The sequence below is a fragment of the Tenrec ecaudatus genome, chromosome X (assembly GCF_050624435.1).
Source record: "Tenrec ecaudatus isolate mTenEca1 chromosome X, mTenEca1.hap1, whole genome shotgun sequence".
Lineage (NCBI taxonomy): Eukaryota > Metazoa > Chordata > Mammalia > Afrosoricida > Tenrecidae > Tenrec > Tenrec ecaudatus.
The window spans coordinates 97,596,336-97,619,830 of record NC_134548.1 but is presented as its reverse complement, the minus strand read 5'-3'; the positions used below and the strand labels follow the sequence as shown (position 1 = coordinate 97,619,830).

Below are 23,495 nucleotides of genomic sequence, written 5' to 3'. Positions count from 1 at the left end.
TTGAGATGCATTGACAATGGCTGCAACAACAGGCCTCAACTCAGCAACAAGTGTGAGGATTTGTAGGGCGCAGCCGTGTTTCATTCTATTGTGCACTCGGTTACTATGAATCTGAACCAAATGGATGGCACCAAACAACAGCCTTAACCATTGCATTAGGCATTTCTTTGACATACGTCCTGCTATATAATTTTTTTAAAATTCTAAGCGCTAGGTTTATGGTAGCCCTGGTGGTGTAATGGATTACACATTGGGCTTCTAGTTGCAAGGTCAGCAGTTCGAATCAGCAAGATTACCTAAAGAAAAGAGACGTGGCTTTCTCAGTACATAAAGCATGAAACTCTCAGCAACTCTCAAGGGCAGTTCTACCCGGTCCCATGAGTCGATATTGACTCGATGACCATGATAATGAGATGGTTCATAGTAGGACAGCTGATAGCATAGTGGGTTTCCCATTGGGCTGCTAACCACATAAGGCAAGCAGACAGTGCATTAGAGAAAGATGAGTTTGTCTACATCCATCCAAATTTACAGTTGGGAAAACCCATGGGGGCAGTTCTATCCTGTCCTATAGGGTCACTATGAATCTGAATCAACTCAATTGCAGTGATATTGGTGGCTTATAAACTGGAGTCTTACATCAGTGGGAGGATTCAAATAATTTTCAACCTGTTCACTCTGCTAATGACCATTTTAGACATAAAAAATGATATCTGAAAGCAATTAAAACAAGATCAACCAAAAGGTAGTTTAGTATCTCATACACTTAATATTTAAGTAAGAACAATAAAAGAGGTGTACAAAAGTAAATTGTTATAAGACAGTTTTAAAATATTAATGAAAAATATTAAATAATGGCAGACAGAAGCAATAAAGCTGTTATTTAAGATATTTTCTTGTTGCTTCTTGATTGGAGCACTCGCAATACCCCTCACTTTTGTTCCAGCATTATTGGCTGTGTGATTTATCTTGGACCATCTTTTCTCTGCAGGAGTAGAATCTAATTCCTTTAAAGGTAGCCCTATTAGACAATAATCGTTTTGTTTGGTATATTAGAAACAGGTGACTTCTTGTCCTTGAACATATTATTTTCATCGTTGAAAAATCTTTTATCCGCTTCTGCTGAACTTACAGCAATTATTCTGACACTTACTTAGCGCTTTGAACACTTTCAGGAATTGCATAACTCACTCATAATATCTCATGAGTATTTGGGGCATGGCACAATGCTGAAAAGAATGACAGTGTGTTACCCTCAGTGGTGCAAACTTGCTGAGTCCCATCACTGCCCTACATCCATTTTGATCCTCCACAAAGATTCAAGCTCCATCATGTTCTTCCAACCATTGGTGCAAAAAAGTTTTGCCGTCAGGCAGCATGTCTGTGCCTAGCCAGAAGAAAGATGGGCAATGAAACCTTCAGGAAATTACCTTGGTATGGTTGTGATGGAAATCCAGTGTGCCACTAAACCAAGCTTTAGAAAAAAATATGCTGCATTGACCCCAAGACAAGTATAAACAGCCGAATCCTATGAGAAAAGGGAAGGTTGTCTCGGAAAATGATCTTGTTGAACTTCAGGATTTGTTAATAAAAGTTAAGCTGATTCTTACTCTTTCTCTGTGATTATCTACACTGGCTGGTAACCAGTGGATTTTACTGACCGTCTCCCTTATCCGAATGATTTGTTTTTTATCTTTTCTTTGTCTTTGTCCTATGTAAACATAAAACAAGCAAACAAGCAAATGAACAGACAAGGGCTGTACATTGAGCTGATTATCACAACACAGGCAGTTCAAACCCACCAGTATCTCCACACGAGAAAGATAAGGCTATCTACTCCTCTAAGATTTGAAGTTTCATTAACTCAAAGGGGCAGATCTACTTTGTCTTATAGGTTAGCAATGATTCCAAAGACAATGATATTTGAATGTAGGATCTTTTTCTGTATAATACAGGATCTGAGGTCAGAAGACCTCTTGAAATATTTTTTAATTAAATACTTTTATTGGGAGGTCTTATCACAATCCATACATTCATCCAATGTGTCAAGTACATTTCCACATATGTTGCCATCATCATTTTCAAAGCATTTTCTTCCCACTTAAGACCCTGATATCAGCTCCCCATTTCTTCCCCTGTCCTCCCCCGCCTGCCCACCCTCACAAACCCTTGATAACTTATAGATTATTATTTTCATATTTTACATTGTCCTCCATCGCCCTCACCCACTTTTCTGTTGTTCCTCCTCCTTAGAGGGGGTTATAGGTTGATCCTTTTTACCTATTTCCCCTTTCTCCCCCCACCCTCCCTTAATCCTGCTGGTATCTCTACTCTCATCTTTTGCCTCAGTGGGGGGGGGGTTATCTATCCTGGATTCCCTGTGTTGTGGGCTCTTATCTGTAGCAGTGAGCATGATCTTGTCTAATCCTATTTTTAAGGTAGAATTGAGGTCATGATAGTGGGGGGAAGGAAGCACCAAAGAACTAGATGAAAGTCACAGCCTAGAGACACAACCCTACCGAAAGATTAAGATTTAAAAATGGTAGAATTCTTCCCCTCCTCAACATCTTACTATCATGCTGTCAAGCTCAGTAAAATAGCACTGGATTATAACTGCAAGAAATTCAAGAAACAGACTTTCTTTAAGAAAAAGTACTTATGGAATTCCAAAGTCAACAAAGGAAACAAAAATGAAGATAATAGTTGATTTTTGCCTCTAGTATCTACATCTAATGCGAACATGAAACAGAGTCCTATGTATAGCCAGACGAACATAAAATCTCATAAAAATGACCCAATTATATAATTTATTTTTATCAAATATCACATATCTGATTTTAACAAAAATTTACAAGCCATAACAAGGGTTAACAACAACAAGAAAAAAACACTGTCTGAGTGCAGGTTTAGAATTTAACCTTACCCAAAGAATTTGTATTTGATGCTTATTCCTAGGGAATAATCTTAACAACCTTTGAATCTCCCTAATGGTTTAAGAGTCTTACTTGAAATTTCAGACCACCTGTAAATAACAGGTGCTTCCAGTAAGATGACTCTGGTATGGAGGCAATCAGACAAAAGAGGTCCACCACATTATACCACAGAATTTTGACCACCTAATTGTGACATGCTCAGAGGTATCTATGTTATGATAGCATAGTCAGAGGAACTTATATTACAATATCATCTCATGAGTGCCAGCTTATGATGACATAAACATTATTACTTTCTTAAATTTATGGCAGGGGTTTGGGGGATATAAAGAGCTAATAATAATGAGCACAAGAAAGAAGAAAATGTTCTAAAATTTATTTTGATGAAGATTTACAATTATTTTAATATGTTTAAACTATTTAATTTTACAACGTGTGAATTATATATCAATAAAACTGCTAAAATTAAAATTATTAATAATAATAATAAAAACTGAATTTCCATGAGTTTCCTGATTGAAGGATACCTGCTTTCTGCACGAGACATGGAAGTTCTACATTGGGAACCCTCCAGGCCTAGCTAGATGTACCTCTTCCATATGCTGATCTTAATTTGGGTAATTTAAAATGACAGTGTAATCATAAGTACAGAAGTTTCTCTAAATTCTGTGAGCCATTCCTGTGTATTACCAGACTTGAGTGAGTAATACCAACCCATAGTTTAGAAGTGAGAGTAACCCTTCCCATTCTAATTTGCCGATGATATCTGAAGTCTTGGGCTGACTAGAAAAATACATCTAATAACTTTCTTTTAATACCTTTATTGGGGGTTCTTACATCTCTTATCACAATCCATACATTCATCCAGTGTGTCAAACACATTTCCACATATGCTGCCAACATCATTTTCAAAGCATTCTCTTTCCACTTGAGCCCCTGATATCAACTCCCAATTTCTTCCCCCTCTCTCCCCCACCAGCCCCCCCCATGAACTCTAGATAAGTTATAGATAATTATTTTAATATTTACATCATCCTCCATCACCACTTACCTACTTTTCTGTTGTTCTTACCCCTGGGAGGGGGTTATAGATTGATCCACCCTCCCCTCCTGGTATCTCTACTTTCCTTGATGATCCTGAGGGGCTTATCTATCCTGGATTCCCTGTGTTGTGTGCCTTATATGTGGCAGTGTAAATGTTCTGGTCTAATCCTATTTAAGGTAGAATTGATGTCATGATAGTGGGGGAAAGGAAGCATTAAAGAACTATAGGAAAGTTGTGTGTTTCATTGGTGCTATACTACACCCTGACTGGCTCATCTCTTCCCTGTGACCCCTCTGTAAGGGAATGTCCAATTGTCTACAGATGGGTATTGGGTCTCTACTCCATGGCCACCACCCACCCCCATTCACTTGGCATGATTTCCTCCAGTTCTTCCCATGTGGCAATGTGCTTCGGGCATCCATTGCTGTTTATTTTTTTGGTGATGCGTAGTAATCCAATGTATGTATGTACTACAGATTTTTGATCCATTTGTCTGCTGATGGAAATTTGAGTTGTTTCCAACTCATTGCAATTGTGAACTGTGCTGTTCCAAACACTGGAGCACAGAAGTCTGGCCGGGGTTTGTTTCTTGCCTCTTGTGGTTATATGTCCAATAAGGGGATTGCTGGGTCACGTGGTAGCTCAATTTCCATCTGTTTTAGATATGGCCATATTGATTTTACTAATGACTGTACAGGTTCACCAGCAGTGGACTAGAGTTCCTATCTCCCCACATCTCCTTTAACACTGGTTACTTTCTGATTTTTTTAATTGGGTTATCTTTGAGGGTATTAGGTGGAATCTCATAGTTGTTTTAATTTGCATTTCTCTATGGCTAATGACTGGGAACATTTTCTCATATTTTTATTGGCCATTTGGATTTCTACTCCTATGAAACTTCTGTTCAGGTCCTTGCCCACCTCCTTAGTGAGCAGCTTGCAAATATTGTAGATTTTAATAATTAAGCCTTTGTCTGATGTGTCATTGCTAAAGATGTTTTCCGAGTCTCTGGGATCTCTTAGTACTCTCTTGGTGAATTCTTTCGATGTACACAGGTGTTTTATCTTCAGTGTATCCCACTGTCAATTTGTGACTCCTCTGTATTTGTATCCTTCCCTAATTCTCATAGTCTATGCATACCCTGTGCCAAAGCTCTCAGGTTTGTCCCAATTCCCTCATTGATGGTCCTAAGATTTTGGGGGTTTACCTCAAGGTTTGGGGTCCACCTTGAGTTTGTTCTTGTGTATGGAATGAATTAAGGTTCTTGCTTAATTTTTCTTCAGGTAGATATCCATTTTTTTCCAGTACCACTTTTTGAAGAGGGCAGCAGCTACTCATTTATATACTTTTGGCCCTTATCAAAGATCCGGTGTCTGCATGTTGATGATTTTATTTCTGGGTTTTCAGTTATTTTCCATTGATCATTGAGCATCTGTCATTATACCAATGCCACACTGTTTTGACCATTTGGTGCTTAAATCAGGTAGAGCAAGCCCTCCCACTTTGTCCTTCTTGAGGAGTTCTCTGCTAATTCTGTGCGTATTCCCCCTCCATATGAATTTAGTAATCAGTTTTTCCAATTCATTGAAAAAGGATGATGGTATTCTTATGGGGATAACATTAAACTTATGTAGTGTCTTGGGCAGAGTCTACAGATTTACTATATTGAGTCCTCCAATCCATGACCATGGGATATTTTTCCATTAATTGAGGTCAATCTTGGATTCTTATACTAGCATTCTGTGATGTTCCTCTTACAAATCTGCTTTTTTTTAATCAGGCATATCCCTAGTTATTTCAGTTTGTACTTGGCTATTGTAAAGGGTACTACTTACTTAATTGCCGCTTCTGTGTTCTTGTTTGATGTGTATACCAAACTTCTGTTTGTTTATCTTGTAGCCTGCCACTCTGCCACATTCCTTTATCGCTTCCAACATTCCACTTGTGAAGTTTTGGGGATATTCGATATATAAAATCATATCATCTGTGAATAAACATAGTTTCGCCTCTGCCTTCCCCAGATGAATACCTTTGATGTCTTGTATCTTATGTTGTTAGCTAGGCCCTCCAGTGTGATGTTAATTAGGAAGGGGAGGCAAGGGCATCCTTGTCTGGTCCTCTTTTTCAGTGGAATTGTTTTTGTCTTTTCTCCATTGCTTACCACGTTGACTGTTGTGTTTTCATATATAGCTTGTATAATATTGAGGAATTTTCCTTCCATTCCTATCTTCTTGTGTGTCTTACACAGGAATGGAAGTTTGATGTTGTTGAATGCTTTGTCTGCATCTTTCAATATTATCATGTGGTTCTTATAATTTTCCATGTCAAAGTGGCATATAATACTAATGGCCTTTTGTATGTCGAACCATTCCTGCACCCTTGGTATAAATCCCACTTGGTCCTGGTGAATTATTTTTATAGGGTATTCTCCTATTTTACGAAGCATATGTCCTTCTTCATAGGCTGGTCTCTCCTGACAACATGTCCAAGGTACATGACACCACGTCTAGCCATCCTTGCATCTAAGGAGCATTCTAGCAATACTTCTTCCAAGCCAGATTTGTTGGTTTTTTTGACAGTCCAGTGTACTTTTAATTTTCTTCACCAGCACCACAATTCAAATGCATTGATTCTTCTTTGGTCTTCCATATCAACATACAACTTTCACATGCATAAAAGGTGATTGACAACACTATGACTTGTGTCAGACAGACTTTAGTCCTCAAAATAAACAAGGTTGTATCATCTGTATATCAAAAGTTATTCAAAAGCCTTCCTCCAAACTTGATGTAACATTCTTCATCATATAGTCCAGCTTCTCTGATTATTTGTTCAACATACATATTGACTAGAATCCCGATGCACACCGCTAATGATTTTGTACCTTACATTATTCCCTTGTTCTGTTTCCACAAGTGCCTCTGATCTAGCCTGAACCTCTGAGGACCTGGAACAAGGGATATCATTATTTATGCATCATGATTGTTGGCTGAAAGCAGAGAATACCAGAAAGATGTTTATATTTGTTTTTTATTGACAATGCAAGTGCAGTCAAATGTGGATAATAACAAACTATAGATAGCCTGGAGAAGAATGGTAACTCCAGAACACTTCATTGTGTTCATGTTGAACTTGTACATAGAAAAAGAGGCAGTGTGTTTAATACTTTGGCATAGTCAATAAAACAAAAGTAAACATATTTCTGGTATCTTTTTTTTTCAGCCAAGATTCATCTGACATCAGCAGTGAGATACCTTGTTCCACATCTTCTTCTGAATCATGCCTGAAGCTCTGGTAGGTAATTATTAATCCAGTTACTAACTCTATAGATTTACCTATCCTGGATATCTCATATAGAAAAAGCATAAAAAAACAAATCCAAGAGACAAAAAACGAGAAATAAAACAATGATGAAATAAAGCAGAGTGAAATCTCATATGAAAAGAAAGCCAAAAAGATATATTGTAAAAACTGGAACCAATTTAAAATGTGTCAAAAATGATACCAAATGATAAGGCCATATATTTGAACATATCTGCTTTAACAATAATGGACTTTATAATGCTCTCTATCTGACAACAAAGCTATTTACACCTCTGGACTATGGTCAGAGGCTTAATTCTCATGGGGATCATGCTAATGAAACTTGGTCTTCCAGTGGCATCCATTACATTGCACAAACTAGGTTTTTAAAATTTAAACCCTGATACCATGGATTTGGATTTTGTTATTTATAATATTTGAATCACACAGACTGGCATGTTTCTTGTATGTAGACTCAGTTGCTACCTTACTTAGATGCTGCTTGTTTTATATTCTGATATGTAGATATTTTTATGTTAAAAAAACAAGACAATTTTAATAGAAGTTATATATATGCATTAAGAGGTAATCATCAATAAGGAAACAAGTACTGAAAGAGACATTGACGTTTCACTTCATTTCTTACAGTTCACTTTATATTTTTGCCATTTATATGTATTACTTTTCTTCTAAAATTGACAGGCTTTATGATATAATAGGTTATTTTATTTTATTCTTTATTTTAAGAACTGAAAGAATGTTCTTTGTAATATTAAGTACATAGTAAGTACAGAATAGCCACTAAAATTAGTTTTAAAATACAACTAACACTGCCTATATAAAAATAAAGTTTACTAATTTACTTTATTTAATTGAACATCAATTCAATTCTAAAAAAGAATCCGATATACCACATTGCTAACTAAATTGACTAGTCTGTAAAGGCAACAAGGCAATAAAGTAGGTGAATTGCTAGTACATTTCTTGTTCTTATTAAAGACAACTTGTTTCCCAATGGGTTCACAGGCTTAAAGAAATTTTATGTAAAATATTACATTATGTGCATTATTCTGGGGAGTGTGTTGAAGCCTTGCATCTGATTCAACAACTGTTTTTTATTGATATTTGTTGTGGTTTTGAGTCATCCAGTCCAAGCCAACTCAGGGTGATCCTATAGGGTTGTATGGAACTGCCTTATAAGGTTTCTAAAGCCATGGTATTGTGACGATTATGCGCTTAGCTCTTAAGAGAAGGTCTAATGCAGCAGCCATTCACAGGAAGAAAAGACCTGCCCATGTGTTCCCATAAAGGTTACAACCAAAAAAAAATCCCTAGTATACAAGAATAATAATCAAAGGAGCAGATTTTTAAACACCCACTGCTACCAAGTCAATTCCCACTAATAGAGAACCTGTGTGGGATTTCTCCAACAGTAACTCTTTACTGAAGCTAAATGTCTCATCTTTTACCTATGGAGCAGCTGGTGAGTTTAACCACCAACTTTGTAGTTAGTTGCTCCATATTCAATCCACGATACCACCAGAACTCCTTACAGACTCACAGTTCTACTTAAACCCTGCTTAGAGAATATTTCCATTATGTGAAGGCCACCAAAGAATAAACAAGCTGGGCAACAGTAAATTACAATCTATTTGCACCCATATATTTATTCTCATAACAAAATCTTTTAGAAAGGAATATTGCCACATGTAAAAAAACAAGAACATAAAATTATATATATATATAGATATATATATAGAGATATATATCTCAGTAGTTTAATCATATTAAAAAGAGTTGTTAAAGTATCACCACAATCAATTTTGGAACATTTTCTTCTTTCTGGTATTCATTATTATTAGTTCCCCATGTCCTCACAACCTACCCCTGCCATAACCATAAGAAAACATTGATCCAGTTACTGTCTTTCTAGGTTACCTACTTATCCTAGATTCCATATACAGAAAAACACACCTCCACAAAAACAGCAATAACAAAGTACAACATAGGAAGCAGAAAATCTTGACAACCTGATCAAAATGTAAAGGGGTTAAAAGGGAGAACAAGGGAAAAGGCATTACATCTTAGTTTAACTGCAGCAATCCACTTCACAGTACATTCTGGCTGAAAGCATGGCTATCCACATCCTTGGTCATTGGTCAGAGAGGATTCACTGGAGGCTTTATACGAACTTGAAGTTATGGTGAAGCTGTTGTATAGGCATTTCATGCATTAATAGAAGAAATAGCCAGATCATCGAACATTTCATTATTCATGGTGAACTAGCTAAAGAATCAATCTCCGTATAAACACACAATTTAACACAGACTGAAAAGTCATTCATTTACAATAGATATATGACATATAGGACCATAATTTGTTACCAAACTAAACCAACATTTGCTATCTTGTAGATCTGCATTCCCGGTCAACCCATATTTGTCAGAGTCAAACCGTACTCCAAATGGTTTTCATGAAGGAGATTTTTATGAAGGAAATCATCAAGTGTTTCTTCTAAAGAACCTCTGGATGGACTTCAACTGTCAGTCTTCCAGTTAGCAACCTAGTGCTTAACCATTCACACCATTCAAAGCCTCCTCTCAAATCAACTGAAAGCTTGCAAACTTCAAAGTATTCATTTCTGGTTTTTATCCCTTATAAATTGCAGTAGACAAAACACTTTAATGGCATTTAATGGCATTGTATTTTACAAGAATATATTTAATATGTAACAATTTTCAACTCTCTTATTTTCTTTTAGAATTTTTTTTCTGTGAGTGGAAGAGAGCTTTGTTAGATTTTTGTCATATGCGTTTATATAGTTATGGTAATTGGAAAAGACAATTATCACAATGTATTGGTGAATTTTTTAATCAAAGGAAAGTATGCTTTTTCATGTTAAGCAGTGAAGCTTTAGTGAACACTTCTTAAATCCCAGAAGGATCACTATTGCACAGAATTAATTCTAATCATCATCTTAAAGACAAGCTAGTGACAGATCAAATGAATTACCCAGTCCTATTTATCATGTTGGAAAATTGTAGATCAAACATAGAAAATTAAACACTATGAAAGAAATTTGGAAATGTCAGTCACTTTAATTTTATTGTCGTCCTTAGATTTTTATCTAAGTAACAAAGCTTTGCTTATCATCTAGTCTTGTATTTTCCTGATTGCAATCTCATTTTACTTGCCCTTGATAAGACACATTTGCAGTGACCTCCAGCTTGTTAAATATTCAGCAGAAAGTTTATGGACATTCTCATAACTTTGATTAAAAGCCTTTTGGGAAGCTAAATGCTGAAATAAGAACTTTATTTGAATAGCATCTTGAATGTTCCATACTGATTTCTGTTTCACTAATAGTACTTATAATCAGCAGTCAGTGGCGGAAAATGAAACTAGAAGTAAAAATATGGGAAAGCAGCTATTTCCTTTGTGTGAGTTACTGTAATGTAGTAGTAGACTAAATGAGGTATTTATAACTTGATTTAGCAACCAAAAGAGATTTACTTTAAAACTCAAGGGAAAAATCCATGAAGTGACCTATAAATTCATATTAACAAATACTAAGTAAATGCCTGACTCATATCCCTGCCTACAAATATAAAAAGATATTCAGGTACTCTACTCATACACACAACAGCAAATTATGGTATTTTAATATAAAATATCAAGGAGTTTTTTAGATTTTGAAATGGAAGGTATAAGTCAAAATTAACAATTTATACTCATTTAAGCTCATATCAAACTAAGGAAAAATTGTGTCATATGAAAGAGGTTTGTTATCTCAAGACAAATGGTAATCTTCTGCCTAAAACTTTGAGTATGCAATATTTCTCTTATATTGGATAAATATGAGCTTATAATACTTTGATTTATGGTTTACCATTTCTTCAAATGCACTTCTTTATTCTGAATACTATATTATCAGTAACTAAAGAGGCATTGTGGCAAGATTTCCAGGATTTCAGTGCACCATTTGCCTTTAATTAGAATCTATTAAAACCTTGTATATTTGATTTTCAATCTGGTTTAATTTAAATCCATACTGCATTGTATAAAATATGTATAAAATAAGTTATTAAAATATTCATCATCATGGCATCTCTTCCATGGATAAAGTTTTAGGTTGGAAAAAGTTATCTAGAAGTTCAGGAGGAAAATTAATTCTCAATTAGCATTTGAAATATGGAAATGAATGTCATAGCTGGATTATCTTTTGGTATATTTTAGATTTTATTTTTCTCTTCTTTATTCTTCTAGTTCAAAGTATTCATCTTTGTGTTTTTTTTTTACCTTTTCCACATTAAGTTATTTTTTTGTTCGTTTTGGTTTTTTTTACTGTGGTTTGGGTGAAAGTAAATAAGCATTAAAGGAGAAAAACTACAGATTATGAGTTTTAAGGCACATTACTATGTTTTCAAAAATTCCGTTGAAATGTCATTTGTGGTCATCCCTACAAATAGTAGTGACATCAGAAGTAAGGGATAATCTCAGGAGAGAAAAGTGGATAATCTCAAGGGGGAAATGATTCTATTTTTGTATTAAAATTAGGAACTATTGCTAGTTTAAGATTTATCATCTCATGCATATAAAATAAAGATTACAAAATATTACCTGAACACAGAAACTTTTCCAAGGCTTAAAATCATTAGCAGTTTATGAAGCGAATACCACCATGGGGTATGAACACACATACTTGAATTAAAGCCACAACACGTTAAAGACACAAATTAAAAACAATCCAGTAACCAAAACAACAAAACTATGAGGAGCTTTGCATTGCTTTCTTTAGTAGTGTAGGCTTTGAGGGTAATCCAAAATCGTGCTATAAAATCCTATCAAGATCCCAGATGCTCTGTGACTCCCAATGTGAAGGCCAGGAGAGGGTGGCACCATCTCACCCTCAGCGCATCCCAGAACTGGATCGCAAACCAGTGTCCACGCCCTGCAGGGTGCGATCACAATGGGACAGAGAGCAAAGAGCAACGAAACGAGGGTCTCAAACATCTAGAGAAGAGGGCCTGGACCACGCACGCAGCACCCAGCCCATGGGACCCCTGCTGAAGAGCAAGCTGCCCCATGGGAGCTCGCCACCACTGTGTCCACGCCCTCACCAGAGTCACTGACGCCCTGCTGCTCAGTCAAAGGCCAGGACCGGAACGCTGGAATCCCAGATGCTGCTGGATGGCACCCCGGCACAAAGGGTACCCAGTCTAGACAACCGCCGGCTTCCCAAGGCTGCTGTCTCTGGAGACGAAAGTCCTTGATTAGGAAGCTTCGCCTATGTCACGAAGCCACACCAACGCTTTTGGACTTGGGCACTCAGATCTATCCCGTGATTCTCTATATCAGTGCCATGGTGTTACCATGACACTGTACCCTTGGCTCCATTCTGATGGCAACAAGCCGAACCTCAAGCCCTTTGTGTAATTGCCTTTTGCCTTTTTAATAAATTGACTCCCAAATGCTAAAATAAATAAATAAATAAATAGATAGATAGATAGATAGATAGATAGATAGATAAATAAAGATGAAACGCTGTAAAGTATGCAGCATGTTGTGATCATATTAAGGATCTGAGAACAAAATGAGTCCTTGGAGAATACCCTATGTGTAATTGTTCTCAAAAATATTGTTTCAACGGATTTTAGATATACCAAAGTGATTTAAATTTGAGGGCATGTCAGATCCATGATGTCTTTAATGTAACATTAACATGGGCTCTTGAGAACTTTCTTTAAGGATCATTCCAAAAATATAACAAAATCCATGGCATTATTGAAAAGTTGCTTTTTGTTATATCAATAGAGGCCCTAATTGCTCCCAATGAGAGACTGTGTGCCCAGAAGAGTATTTCTTACTTTCTTTTACCTGAACTTTGTCTTCTTACAAAAACGCAATCAGTAAACATGATTAGTAGACTTGTGCTGACTGCAGCAAGTCCTTCATTTTATATTTAAAGAAAAAGCAGTATATAATCAACTTTGTTTTTAACTACATCTGTCCTCTCCCCCCTTACCAATGAAATCTAATGAAATAATGATATATTTCATCAGCATACAGATGGGAGTTGTACGTAAATGTTACCTTTAACTCATAAAATGCTTAAGTCCTCAATAGGCTTGCAAGGAGGCAAGTATCTTTTGAACAGCAATAGTAGGCGCGATGATTTCTGTCTCTAAGTAACACAAGGCTATCTCCAAATCATTATATATATGTATTAATTTAGAAACATATAAGACAAACAAATGAAATGGAACAAACAAGTTGAACTGAAAAATATAATGTTCGCTAATTGCTCAACAAGAAATTGTGGAAGTTGGTCTTGTACCTACTCCTCAGTTATTGACCACTTTGTTATCATTTTGCATTTATAACCATACTGAAAATCTACTATCTGTTTTGTGCATTCGCTTGGGTTTCCTCTCCCTGCCCAGCTGTAGGACAGCAGAGCTACTCAGGTCTATCTGGCTTGATGCTGGAGTAGCAAGTACTTTAGAATGACTCCTGCCAGACCCTCCCCCATCACTGTAGCTTCAGTGCAGCTCTTTGTGCAAAAGCGGCTACTGAGGGGGATTTTGAGAAAATCCTACAGAGAAAAGCCCACAAATAGCTGTAGTGGTACAGAAGGACGCAAGGGTGGCTGTGGACCTCTACATTCTCGCACACTGGAATAGCCAAGACTTGCACTGGAAAGGGTACTGGTACACATGTGGGACATGGAGGCTGCGGCAGAAGTCATTCACAGCTCTTCCTCTATGGCCGAGGTTCCTGAGCTTCTTTTGGAGCAGCTGTTAAACTATAGACCCTCCGTCTTAGATTCCTAGCTCTCTAAGGCTAATCCAATAATTTGTTTCAATGGCTACATGGAACTCATCGACTATACTCAAAACTAAGAAGGTTTATTAGGAAAGTTAGTAGGTTATCATAAGTCAGGATTAGCAAGAAGTAAGAACATTTATTGGTCTCCTTGATCAGCAGCCAAGTATCTCTCTGGGTCTCAGTATTTTAGCCACATGATCCCTTGTTCTTTGGCCTTTATGGGCCAGAAAGTCAGCCCACCTATCACCTTGTCCCATAGTTCCATAGTATTTTTCAGCCAAAGAGAAGATACCCCATTGTCTGGATACTGTTCCTCTGAGTCTCCATGCCACACTCTGTGATGCATCTGCAGTCAGCAGCCTCTACCACTTTAGAGAGAGACCTTAAACGTACTCTTCCAAAGTCCTCCAATTGTCTCTACTGCTTCACAGATGGCTCGTCTTTACAGCCAGGAAGGTAGTATTGAAAAAGAACCAGTGCCCTCTATTAACGTTGCATATGGCCTGTTTGCATAGCCCCACTCAATCATTTGGGAGAAGTTACAGAGAATTGGGAACAAGAGCCTTATTAAGAAATGTTACTCCACCAAAAAATCCTCTTCCCAGCAGGGACTGGTGTCTCCTGACAAGATGTCCAAAGTACTTGAGATAATGTCTCGCCAACCTGGCCTCTAAGGAGCCCTCTGCCTTTACTTCTTCCAGCACTCCATGGTAAATTTCAAAATTTTCCACTGGAGCCCTGATGGCATAATATGTTACTTGGGCTGCTAACTATAAAGCAAGAAGTTCAAAACCAGAAGGTACAGTTCAGAAGAAAGATGAGGTTTTCCACTCCTGTCAAGAGTTACAGTGTTGGAAAACCACTGGGGCATTTCTATTCTGTCTTAAAGGGTTGTTATGAATCAGAGTCAACTTGATGATAGTGAGACCAGATGTAGAATAACAGAATTCTTCTTTTATCTTTCTTGATTATTGTCCAATTTTCAAATATATCTTAAGCAATTCAAAACACCATGGCTTAGGTCATCAAAGAAAATTTTACGTGTGTTTTTTACACACTAAAGAATTTTTTTACAGCTGATGTGCCCAATGTAATCTTTTTATTTTAGAACATTAAAAAATCAAAAGAAGCTTGGACATTGACACTTATAGCTTAACTAGAACAAATCTATCTAAATCCAAACAGATATATGACTGGCATACCTAATATTATAGCAGAGTTCAACTAAAACAATGGGACATCATGTCATTATAAGAGTCTTTGAAAGCAAAAACCCAATTTTTGAAATTGAAGATTCAAACTGTTCATCAATTATCCTTGAGTTTAAAATATACACAGGGGAGAGTATTTGGTTGTGTCCCCACAGAACTGGAACATGCATACGGACCCCACCACGACACACCAAACAAGGAGGGCAACGTAAAGTACTGAGGACTATACAAAGAGGCTGGACCATACGCTGGCCCAAACCAGAATTAGCCTGACCCCTACATTCAAAGGGAATACCACAGAAAATGAAAATAGATTGTCTGGTGTGGGAAAGGAACTGACCCACCACACCACATCCAGAAGGAAGTTGAAACAAAGGAAGGAGAAAGGACGTAGTGGAGTACATCTGGGCCCACCAAGCCCACAGGACGATAGCCCAGCCCGAAGGGCCCATCGTACAGAGAGGACCATACAGCTGGCCATACTGCGAGTTGCGACATCCTGCACCAACACATGGCCGTACACGGGACAGCACTTGAGACACAGTGGGGGATGTGTGACTGAGCTGACCCCACCACACTGAGGCAATCACTGGGGGCGTGCAAGGGAGCAGCGGGGGAAACAGAGCAATAAGATCCCGAGGGAGGATAAATCATGGACTTTGGGGCCAGGACGTGGCACCACACAAGTTTCATCTGGAAAACCCTCCTCAAGGCCAACAAACAGACCTTGAACTACTAGCAATTTTTTTTGCTATCTTTTTGTTTTGTTTTGTTTATACCTTGTAAATTTTGTATGTTAGTGGCTTTTCTTATTATCAGCGTGTCGGTGTTGCTGCTGTCGAAGCCATGTTCATATGTGCCACTTGGGTGCTGTCAAAGTCATCTGCATTTGTATGCACATATTACTATATCTGCAGGTCCACCTAGACAAGATAGGCTGGACAAACAGTGAGAGAAGAAAATAACGGGACCAACGTTCCTGGAGGGACATGAGAGCATGGGAGGTAGGGGAAGGGAGGGAGTGTCAGCCAATACAGGGACAAGGGAACAGTGAGTGGTTCAAAACCAGAAGAGGGAGGGGAGGGGAGGACTGGTAGGGAGTGACCAAGGGCAAGGTAACTGGGAGGAATTACTGAAACCAGAATGAAGGCTAAACATGGTAATGGGTCGGGAGGAAAGTGAAAGGAAATAGAGGAAAGGAGTAGGAGGCAAAGTGCATACAGAGAAGCCTAAATACAGACATGTACATATGTAAATATATTTATGATTATGGGGGCAATAGATTTATATGCATATATTTATAGGTTCAGTAGTAGGGTAGCAGATGGACATTGGGCCTCCTCATGCATAATCCCCCAATACCTCGCCCTGCTAAATGGTCATTGCATGATACCCACCTTCCTGAAATGATCACTGAAGACAGACGTGTATGTAAGCAAACATGGTGAAGAAAGCTGATGCCCGGCTATCAAAAAGATATAGCGTCTGGGGTCTTAAAGGCTTGAAGGCAAACAAGCGGCCATCTAGCTCAGAAGCAACAAAGCCCACAGAGAAGAAGCACTCAGCCTAAGCGAATATACGATGCTGAATGGACCATGTAGCAGACACCAAGGAACAAAAACAATCATTGGGTGATCACTTTCCTCACATAAATGCTGAAGACGAAGGTGTGCATAAGCAAGTGTGGTGAAGAAGGCTGATGGTGCCCGACTACTAAGAGATATAGCGTCTGGGGACTTAAAGTCTTGAAAACAAACAAGCAGCCATCTAGCCCAGAAGCAACCAAGCCCACACGGAAGCAGCACACCAACATAGGTGATCGTGAAGGGCAGAGGAGACCAGGTCTCAAACAACAAAGGCGGGGGGTGGGGTGGTGGGAATCACATCACCGTGAATGAGGGGGAGTGCGTGATGGGGACACAATGCCCATCTCTAGACAGCTGTACATCCCTTGCAGAGGGGTAGTGGGGAGGAGATGAGTCACTCAAGGTTCAATGTAGCAGCAATGAAACTCAAAACCTTCCTCTAGTTCCTGAACTCTTCCTCCCTTCCCAATTATCATGACCCCTATTCTACCTTGCAGACCTGGTTATACCAGAGGATGTACAGCAGTGCAGTAGGGATCTGGAAACACAGGGAATCTAGGACAGACCACCCCTCAACACCAGCGGTGGAAGTGGCGACACCGGGAGGGAAGGGGGTGTAGAAAGGGAAAACCGATCTTGGGGATCTATGTGTAACCTCCTCTCTGGGAGATGGGTAATGGAAAGGTGGGTGAGGGGAGATGCCGGGCAGTGTAAGATCAGATAAAATTATTATTTATAAACTATTAAGGGACCAGGGAGAAGGGGGGAGCAGGGAGGGAGGAGGAAGGGGAAAAAGGAAATCGAGCTGATTCCAGGAACCCAAGTGGAAAGTGAATTTTGGGAATGATGAGGGCAACGAATGTATAAGGGTGCTTTGCTCAACTGATATATGTATGGATTATGATAAGAGTTGTATGAGCCCCAATAAAAAGATTTATTAATTGAAATATATATATATACAATGCTTATCACCAATTTTTGGAGGACCAACTTATAAACCACAAACCTAGTATTCTAACTCTTAACACCATTTCTGACAGTCCTATCAAAATATTTGAAGTGCCTTTTAAATTATTAAAAACAACCCTCTAATCCAGTGATTCCAAACCTTCCTCTTACAACCCCACTGGATCCACAAGACTTTCCACCCACTGGCATGTGATCTTCCTTCATTAGGTGTCTTTGTCCGTGTTTCGTGAGTCTGAAGAAGATTTTATAGATTGGTATCAGACATACGTGCTAATATAGGACCTATGGACTTGATCTGGACTGGGCTGGAATGTTTTCTCAATATGCAACTGCTCTTATCTATAAAGTTCTTTCTTATACACTTATGAATGCACATAAGAATGTCTTCTGATTTGCTTCTCTAGTCAACCCAGACTAACATAGAAGGTATACAAGTATCCATTCTAAAAATATAAATTTTCCCTATTATAAATTACACATGAACCTCCACACACTAACTGAAAATATGCTACAATCATAATGTCTGGAAAAGTACCTAATAATTTCTAAATGTATTCCCACCCAATCCAATTTTACTGTTTATTGTAGCTGTTCAGACTCCACAAGTATAATCAGTGATAATGTTTTCATCTTAAACAAAGATAATGGGATTTTTATGCCTCAAAACAAGTTTTTTTTAAGGGTAGGATTTTTTCCCTTTCCTTTACAGAACAGAAAAATGATCCAAAGAGAGCAATGACTTCTCATTCTCTGTCCCTTAAACTTGCAAGTACCTCTTCTTGAATTCGACACACTGGCTTCATTTTCAAATGCATTACTTTTATTTTTCTTGTAAGGCAGCCAGACATTGTGAATCTGCACTTGCGACAGTCACTTGATTTCCTTCTCTGCTGAGCATGCCTGGATTCACAGCAGCAGAGTCCTGAGGTTTCTGATATGAAAGCTCTCCCCACAGCCACACGGTCCTTTGATGTTTGGGTTATTGAACACAAACTCCCTGGATAATTCATCTTCTACACCATCCATTTCAATTCCTAAAAGTGTTAGCTGTGCTTCCTTTTCCGATGAACACTTGGACCCCGTCTGCAACCATTTCTTCATCAGAATCTCCTTTGGTCTTTGTATATTCTAAAGTATTAGAAGGGACATTGGAATTCCTGGTTTGAAGCCCCACTTTCAAACCTACATGTTCAGACGTATCTTTAAGCAGCTGTTTAATCTTGTGTACTGCTGAAGGTGTCAGGGTGAGGGCGGTCCAGGTGGCCTGCAGTTTCCTCTTGCTCACAGCAGGGACAGTGGCTCAGACTAATGAAGCCAACATCTTTGTGACCCTGGTGCCCCTGGCTGGAGATCGAAGTGCTCAACCTCTCTCCATGGACACGGCCGCATGCACTGACGCCACAAGCTCCAGTGCACGGCCTGCCTCAAAGCAAGTTTTTAACATACAAACTTTGCTTATAAACTTCTTAAACTTTCATTCTCAGCAATCTAACTATCCGATGGAAAGCATTGCAAGCATTTCCAGTGTCCTTTGTTCCAGGTGCTTCAGTCTAGTTGCCAATTGCAGACTCTTTCAGAGATATCTGTTTATCTCTTCACTAATTGCTCCTCAGCAATGTCATCATGGTGGTCGTTGCTTTCTTTGTTGCTATTGCCATTGTGCTGTGGCTGACCATGGTCTTGTGCATCCGATCCTCCAGCAGAGAACAAACAAATAAGTATTTCGTGGCAATTTCCTTTGTTCTCCATATTCTATTCAAATGGCTAAGTGACTAGGAATACTTAGAGATAATTATGGCCTCATGATGATGTTCTCCTTTGTTGATGAGTTGTCTTTGTCTTTTCTTAGTTCTGTTTAAGACTTAACAAATGAGGCTCTATAAATTATATTCAAATTTGGGAACTTTTCTTCCTCCAGAATACTAAATGTTTTTATTTCTTTCAGCTTAAGAATTGCCTGGCATGTTCTTTCTTTTTGTTTTATCTGATGCTAGGGCTTTACATATTTCACTGTAACACTTTATCTGGTCTTCTTGAGTTTGCATATGCTATCTTCCATTCAGCTCTTTTACTTCATAATTTCTCCCATTTATTTATTTTAAATAATTTTATTGTGAATGGAGTGAAGGCTTAAAAAGTAGAGCATCAGTTTATGTCCAACAATTCATAATTATTTTCTTTCTATTCATCCACTGCAATCTCCTCAATGTACCATCACTTATTTCACTTAATCTATGTGCTATTTTATTCCTCGTTCTTTTCTAACCCTTTTACTTTTGCCTTCAGTAATGCTGTCCTTTTAATCTTACATGATTGAGTATTACAAGGTGTGAGTACCACACTATGTGATTGTTCAAATTGTAGGCCTATCAATTATTTGGCTGAAAATTGAGTCACAGAGGTAAGGTTAGTTCAAAAGTTGAAAGGTGAGCAGGATCTATAGTCCTGGAGGAAAACAATTTGTGGTTTCCTAAAAAATGTAGCAATATAAATACCTTATGATCCAGCAATTCCTGTACTGAGTATATAACCTAGAGAAATAAGCTATGACATGAATATGTATATCTTCAACACAGCACTATTCATAATAGCAAAAAGACTGAAACAAGGTAAATGTGCATAAATGAAAGAATGGGTATACTTTGGGATATTCACATAATGGAATGATACAGAACATTAAAGAATATGTTGAATTTGTAAAACCCCTCATAACATGGAAAACATTGGAAGGTACTATGCTGACTGAAAATAGTAATTTCCCATCGTTTTCTATTTTAATTAGTGTTTTTTTAATCAATAATTGGTGTTTAATTTTATTGAATATCTTTTCTGCATTGATTGATATAACCATGTGATTTTTCAATTTACATGGTGGATTACACTGATGTGTTTTTTATAAATATCACTTGATCATGATGTATTAATTTTTTAATATTTTGTTGAATTTTTTTAGCTAGAATTTTGTTGAAAATTTTGGCATCTCTGTTTATAAGAGATATTGTTTTATATTCTAGCATTCTCTGCCTTGTTTTGTTTATAATGGTTATTCTTGCTTCATAATGTTAGTTTACCAGTATGTTATTTTGTTGATCAACTGGAATATTTTGTGTAAAGTTAGTGTCAACTCTTCTCTAAATATTTGGTGAAATTCCCTAGCAAAACCATTTGGTCCTGGCCTTTTGAAAAGTTGAGAGTTTTTTTTTTTAAATGACGGATCAATTTCTTCTTGTCTAATATATCTGTTAAGGTGTTAAGGATTCCTACATCAATCGATACTGAGTAGGTAGGAAATACATTCCTAGAAATAACTATTTCTTCTAGATCTTCATAATTTTGTGTAATGATCTTTCTTATTTTGGTTGGTTCTATTGTGATTTCACACATTTATTAATAATATTTATAAATTCTACTTTGTTCAGCTCACCAGGTTTTTTAAAAAAATACTTTTATTGGGAGCTCTTACATCTCTTATCACAATCGATACATACATCCAGTGTGTCAAGCACATTGCACAAATGCTGCCATCATTATTTTCAACACATGCCCTTCCCATTTGAGCCCCTGATATCAGCTCCCTGTCTCTTGCCCCTCTCTCCCCTGCCTGCCCTCTTTCACGAACACTTGATAAGTTATAGATTATTATTTTCATATCTCACATCATCCTCCTTTGCCCCTCACCACTTTTCTGTTATTCATCTCCCTGGGAGCTGGTTGTAGATTGATCCCTGTGATCGATTTTCCCTGCCCTCCTCCCCTAATCCTCCTGGTATCTCTACTCTCATTGTTGGCCCTAAGGGGTTGATCTATCCTGAATTCCCTTCATTGCGAGCTCTTATATGTAAATATGTTCTGGTCTAGTCAGATTTGTAAGGTAAAATTGGGGTTATGATGTAGGGGGAGGGGCACTGAAGAACTAGAGAAAGGTTGTGTTTCGTCAGTGCTATACTGTACAATGACTAGCTCACCTCTTCCTTGTAACCCTTCTGTAAGGGGATGTCCAATTGACTACTGATGGGCTTTGGGTCTCCACTCTGCTTTCCCCCTCATTCACATCCAATGATTTTGGTTTTGGGGGTTCTTTGATGTCTGATATCTGATCCCATCAACAACTAATGATAACACAGGCTAGTGTGCTTTTTCTATGTGGGCTTAATTACTTCTCAGCTAGATGGCCACTTGTTTATCTTTAATCTTTTAAGACCCCAGACCCTATATCTTCTGATAATCAGGCACTATCAGCTTTCTTCACCACATTTGCTTATGCACCCACTTTGCTTCAGTGATCTTGTCAGGAAGGGGAGCATCACAGAATGCCGGATTGTTAGAACAAAGTGTTCTTGTGTTGAGGGAGTGCTTGAGTTGAGACCCAATGTCCATGTGCAACCTTAATTCTTTTTTTTAAGAGAGAAAAAAACAAAACAAAACAAAAAGACAGCAAAAAAAATTCTGTTAGTAGTTAGAGGTCTGTTTGTTGGCCTTTAGGAGTGTTTTCTGGATGAGTCTTGTGGGGTGCCACGTCCTGGCCCCAAAGTCCATCCTTTATCCTCCCTCGGGACCTCCTTGCTGTGCTTCCCCCGCTGCTCCATTGCATGCCCCTAGTGTTTGCCTCAGTGTGGTGAGGTCAGCTCAGTCGCACATCCCCCACTGTGTCTCAGGTGCTGTCCCGTGTAGGGCCATGGGTCAGTGCAGGATGTCGCTTCTCGCCGTGGGGCTGGCTGTATGGTCCTCTCTGTACAATGGGCCCTTTGAGCCGGGCTATCGTCCTCTGAGCTTGGTGGGCCCAGGTGTGCTCTGCTCCGTTCTTCCTCCTTCCTTTGCTTCAGCTTCCTTCTGGGTGTGGTGTGGTAGGTCAGTTCCTTTCCCACACCAGATGAACTATTTTCATTATCTGTGGGACTCCCTTTGATTGTGGGGGTCAGGCTAATTCTGGATGGGGCCGGCATATGGTCCAGTCTCTTTGTATATTCCTCCGGCAACCTTAATTCTTAACATATAGATATGATTATATAGTTCTATCCCACTCTCATTATATATACATTTACATAGATACATGCCTGTATTTAGGCCTTTGTAAATGTCCTTTGCCCCTGGTCCTTTTCGCTATTTCCTTTCATTTTCCTCTTGTTCCACCATCACGTTTGTCGTTCATTCGGGTTTAGTACTTCCTTGCTGCTACATTGCCCTTGATTAAGCCCCACTAGGCATCCTATACCCTTCTCTCCATTAATTTTAGTTCATTTGTTGTTTCCTTGTCCCTGGGTTGGTCCCCCCATTCCTTTCTTCCAGCTCCTCTTCTCCCGTATCCCCCCCAGAACCATTATTCCCATTCTTTTCATCTCTGAATTTTTTATACCACCTATCTTATCTAGACAGCCTTGCAGATACATTAATAAGTGCAAAAATCTGGAAAAGCCAAATAAAAGAACAAAGAAGTAAAGATCAACAAAACAATAACAACAACAAAACACAAAAACAAAATAACAATAACAAAAAGAAAGCCACTGACAAAAATGGAAAAAGCCTATAAATATGTCTGTTTGTTGACCTTTTTGAGTGTTTTCCAGTCGAGTTTGATGGGGTGCTACCCTGTCTCCAAAGTCTATTTTTGGTATTCCCTGGG

The 23,495-nt window shown here is 38.3% G+C and overlaps 1 protein-coding gene and 1 pseudogene across 2 annotated transcripts in view; both read right to left on the bottom strand.

Moving 5' to 3' along the window:
* Nucleotides 1-23,495, bottom strand: part of PCDH11X (protocadherin 11 X-linked) — a 955,366-nt gene that overhangs the window by 245,449 nt on the left and 686,422 nt on the right. The gene's annotated exons all lie outside the window — the stretch shown is intronic.
* On the bottom strand, nucleotides 18,782-19,196 carry LOC142434720 (iron-sulfur cluster assembly 1 homolog, mitochondrial pseudogene; annotated as a pseudogene).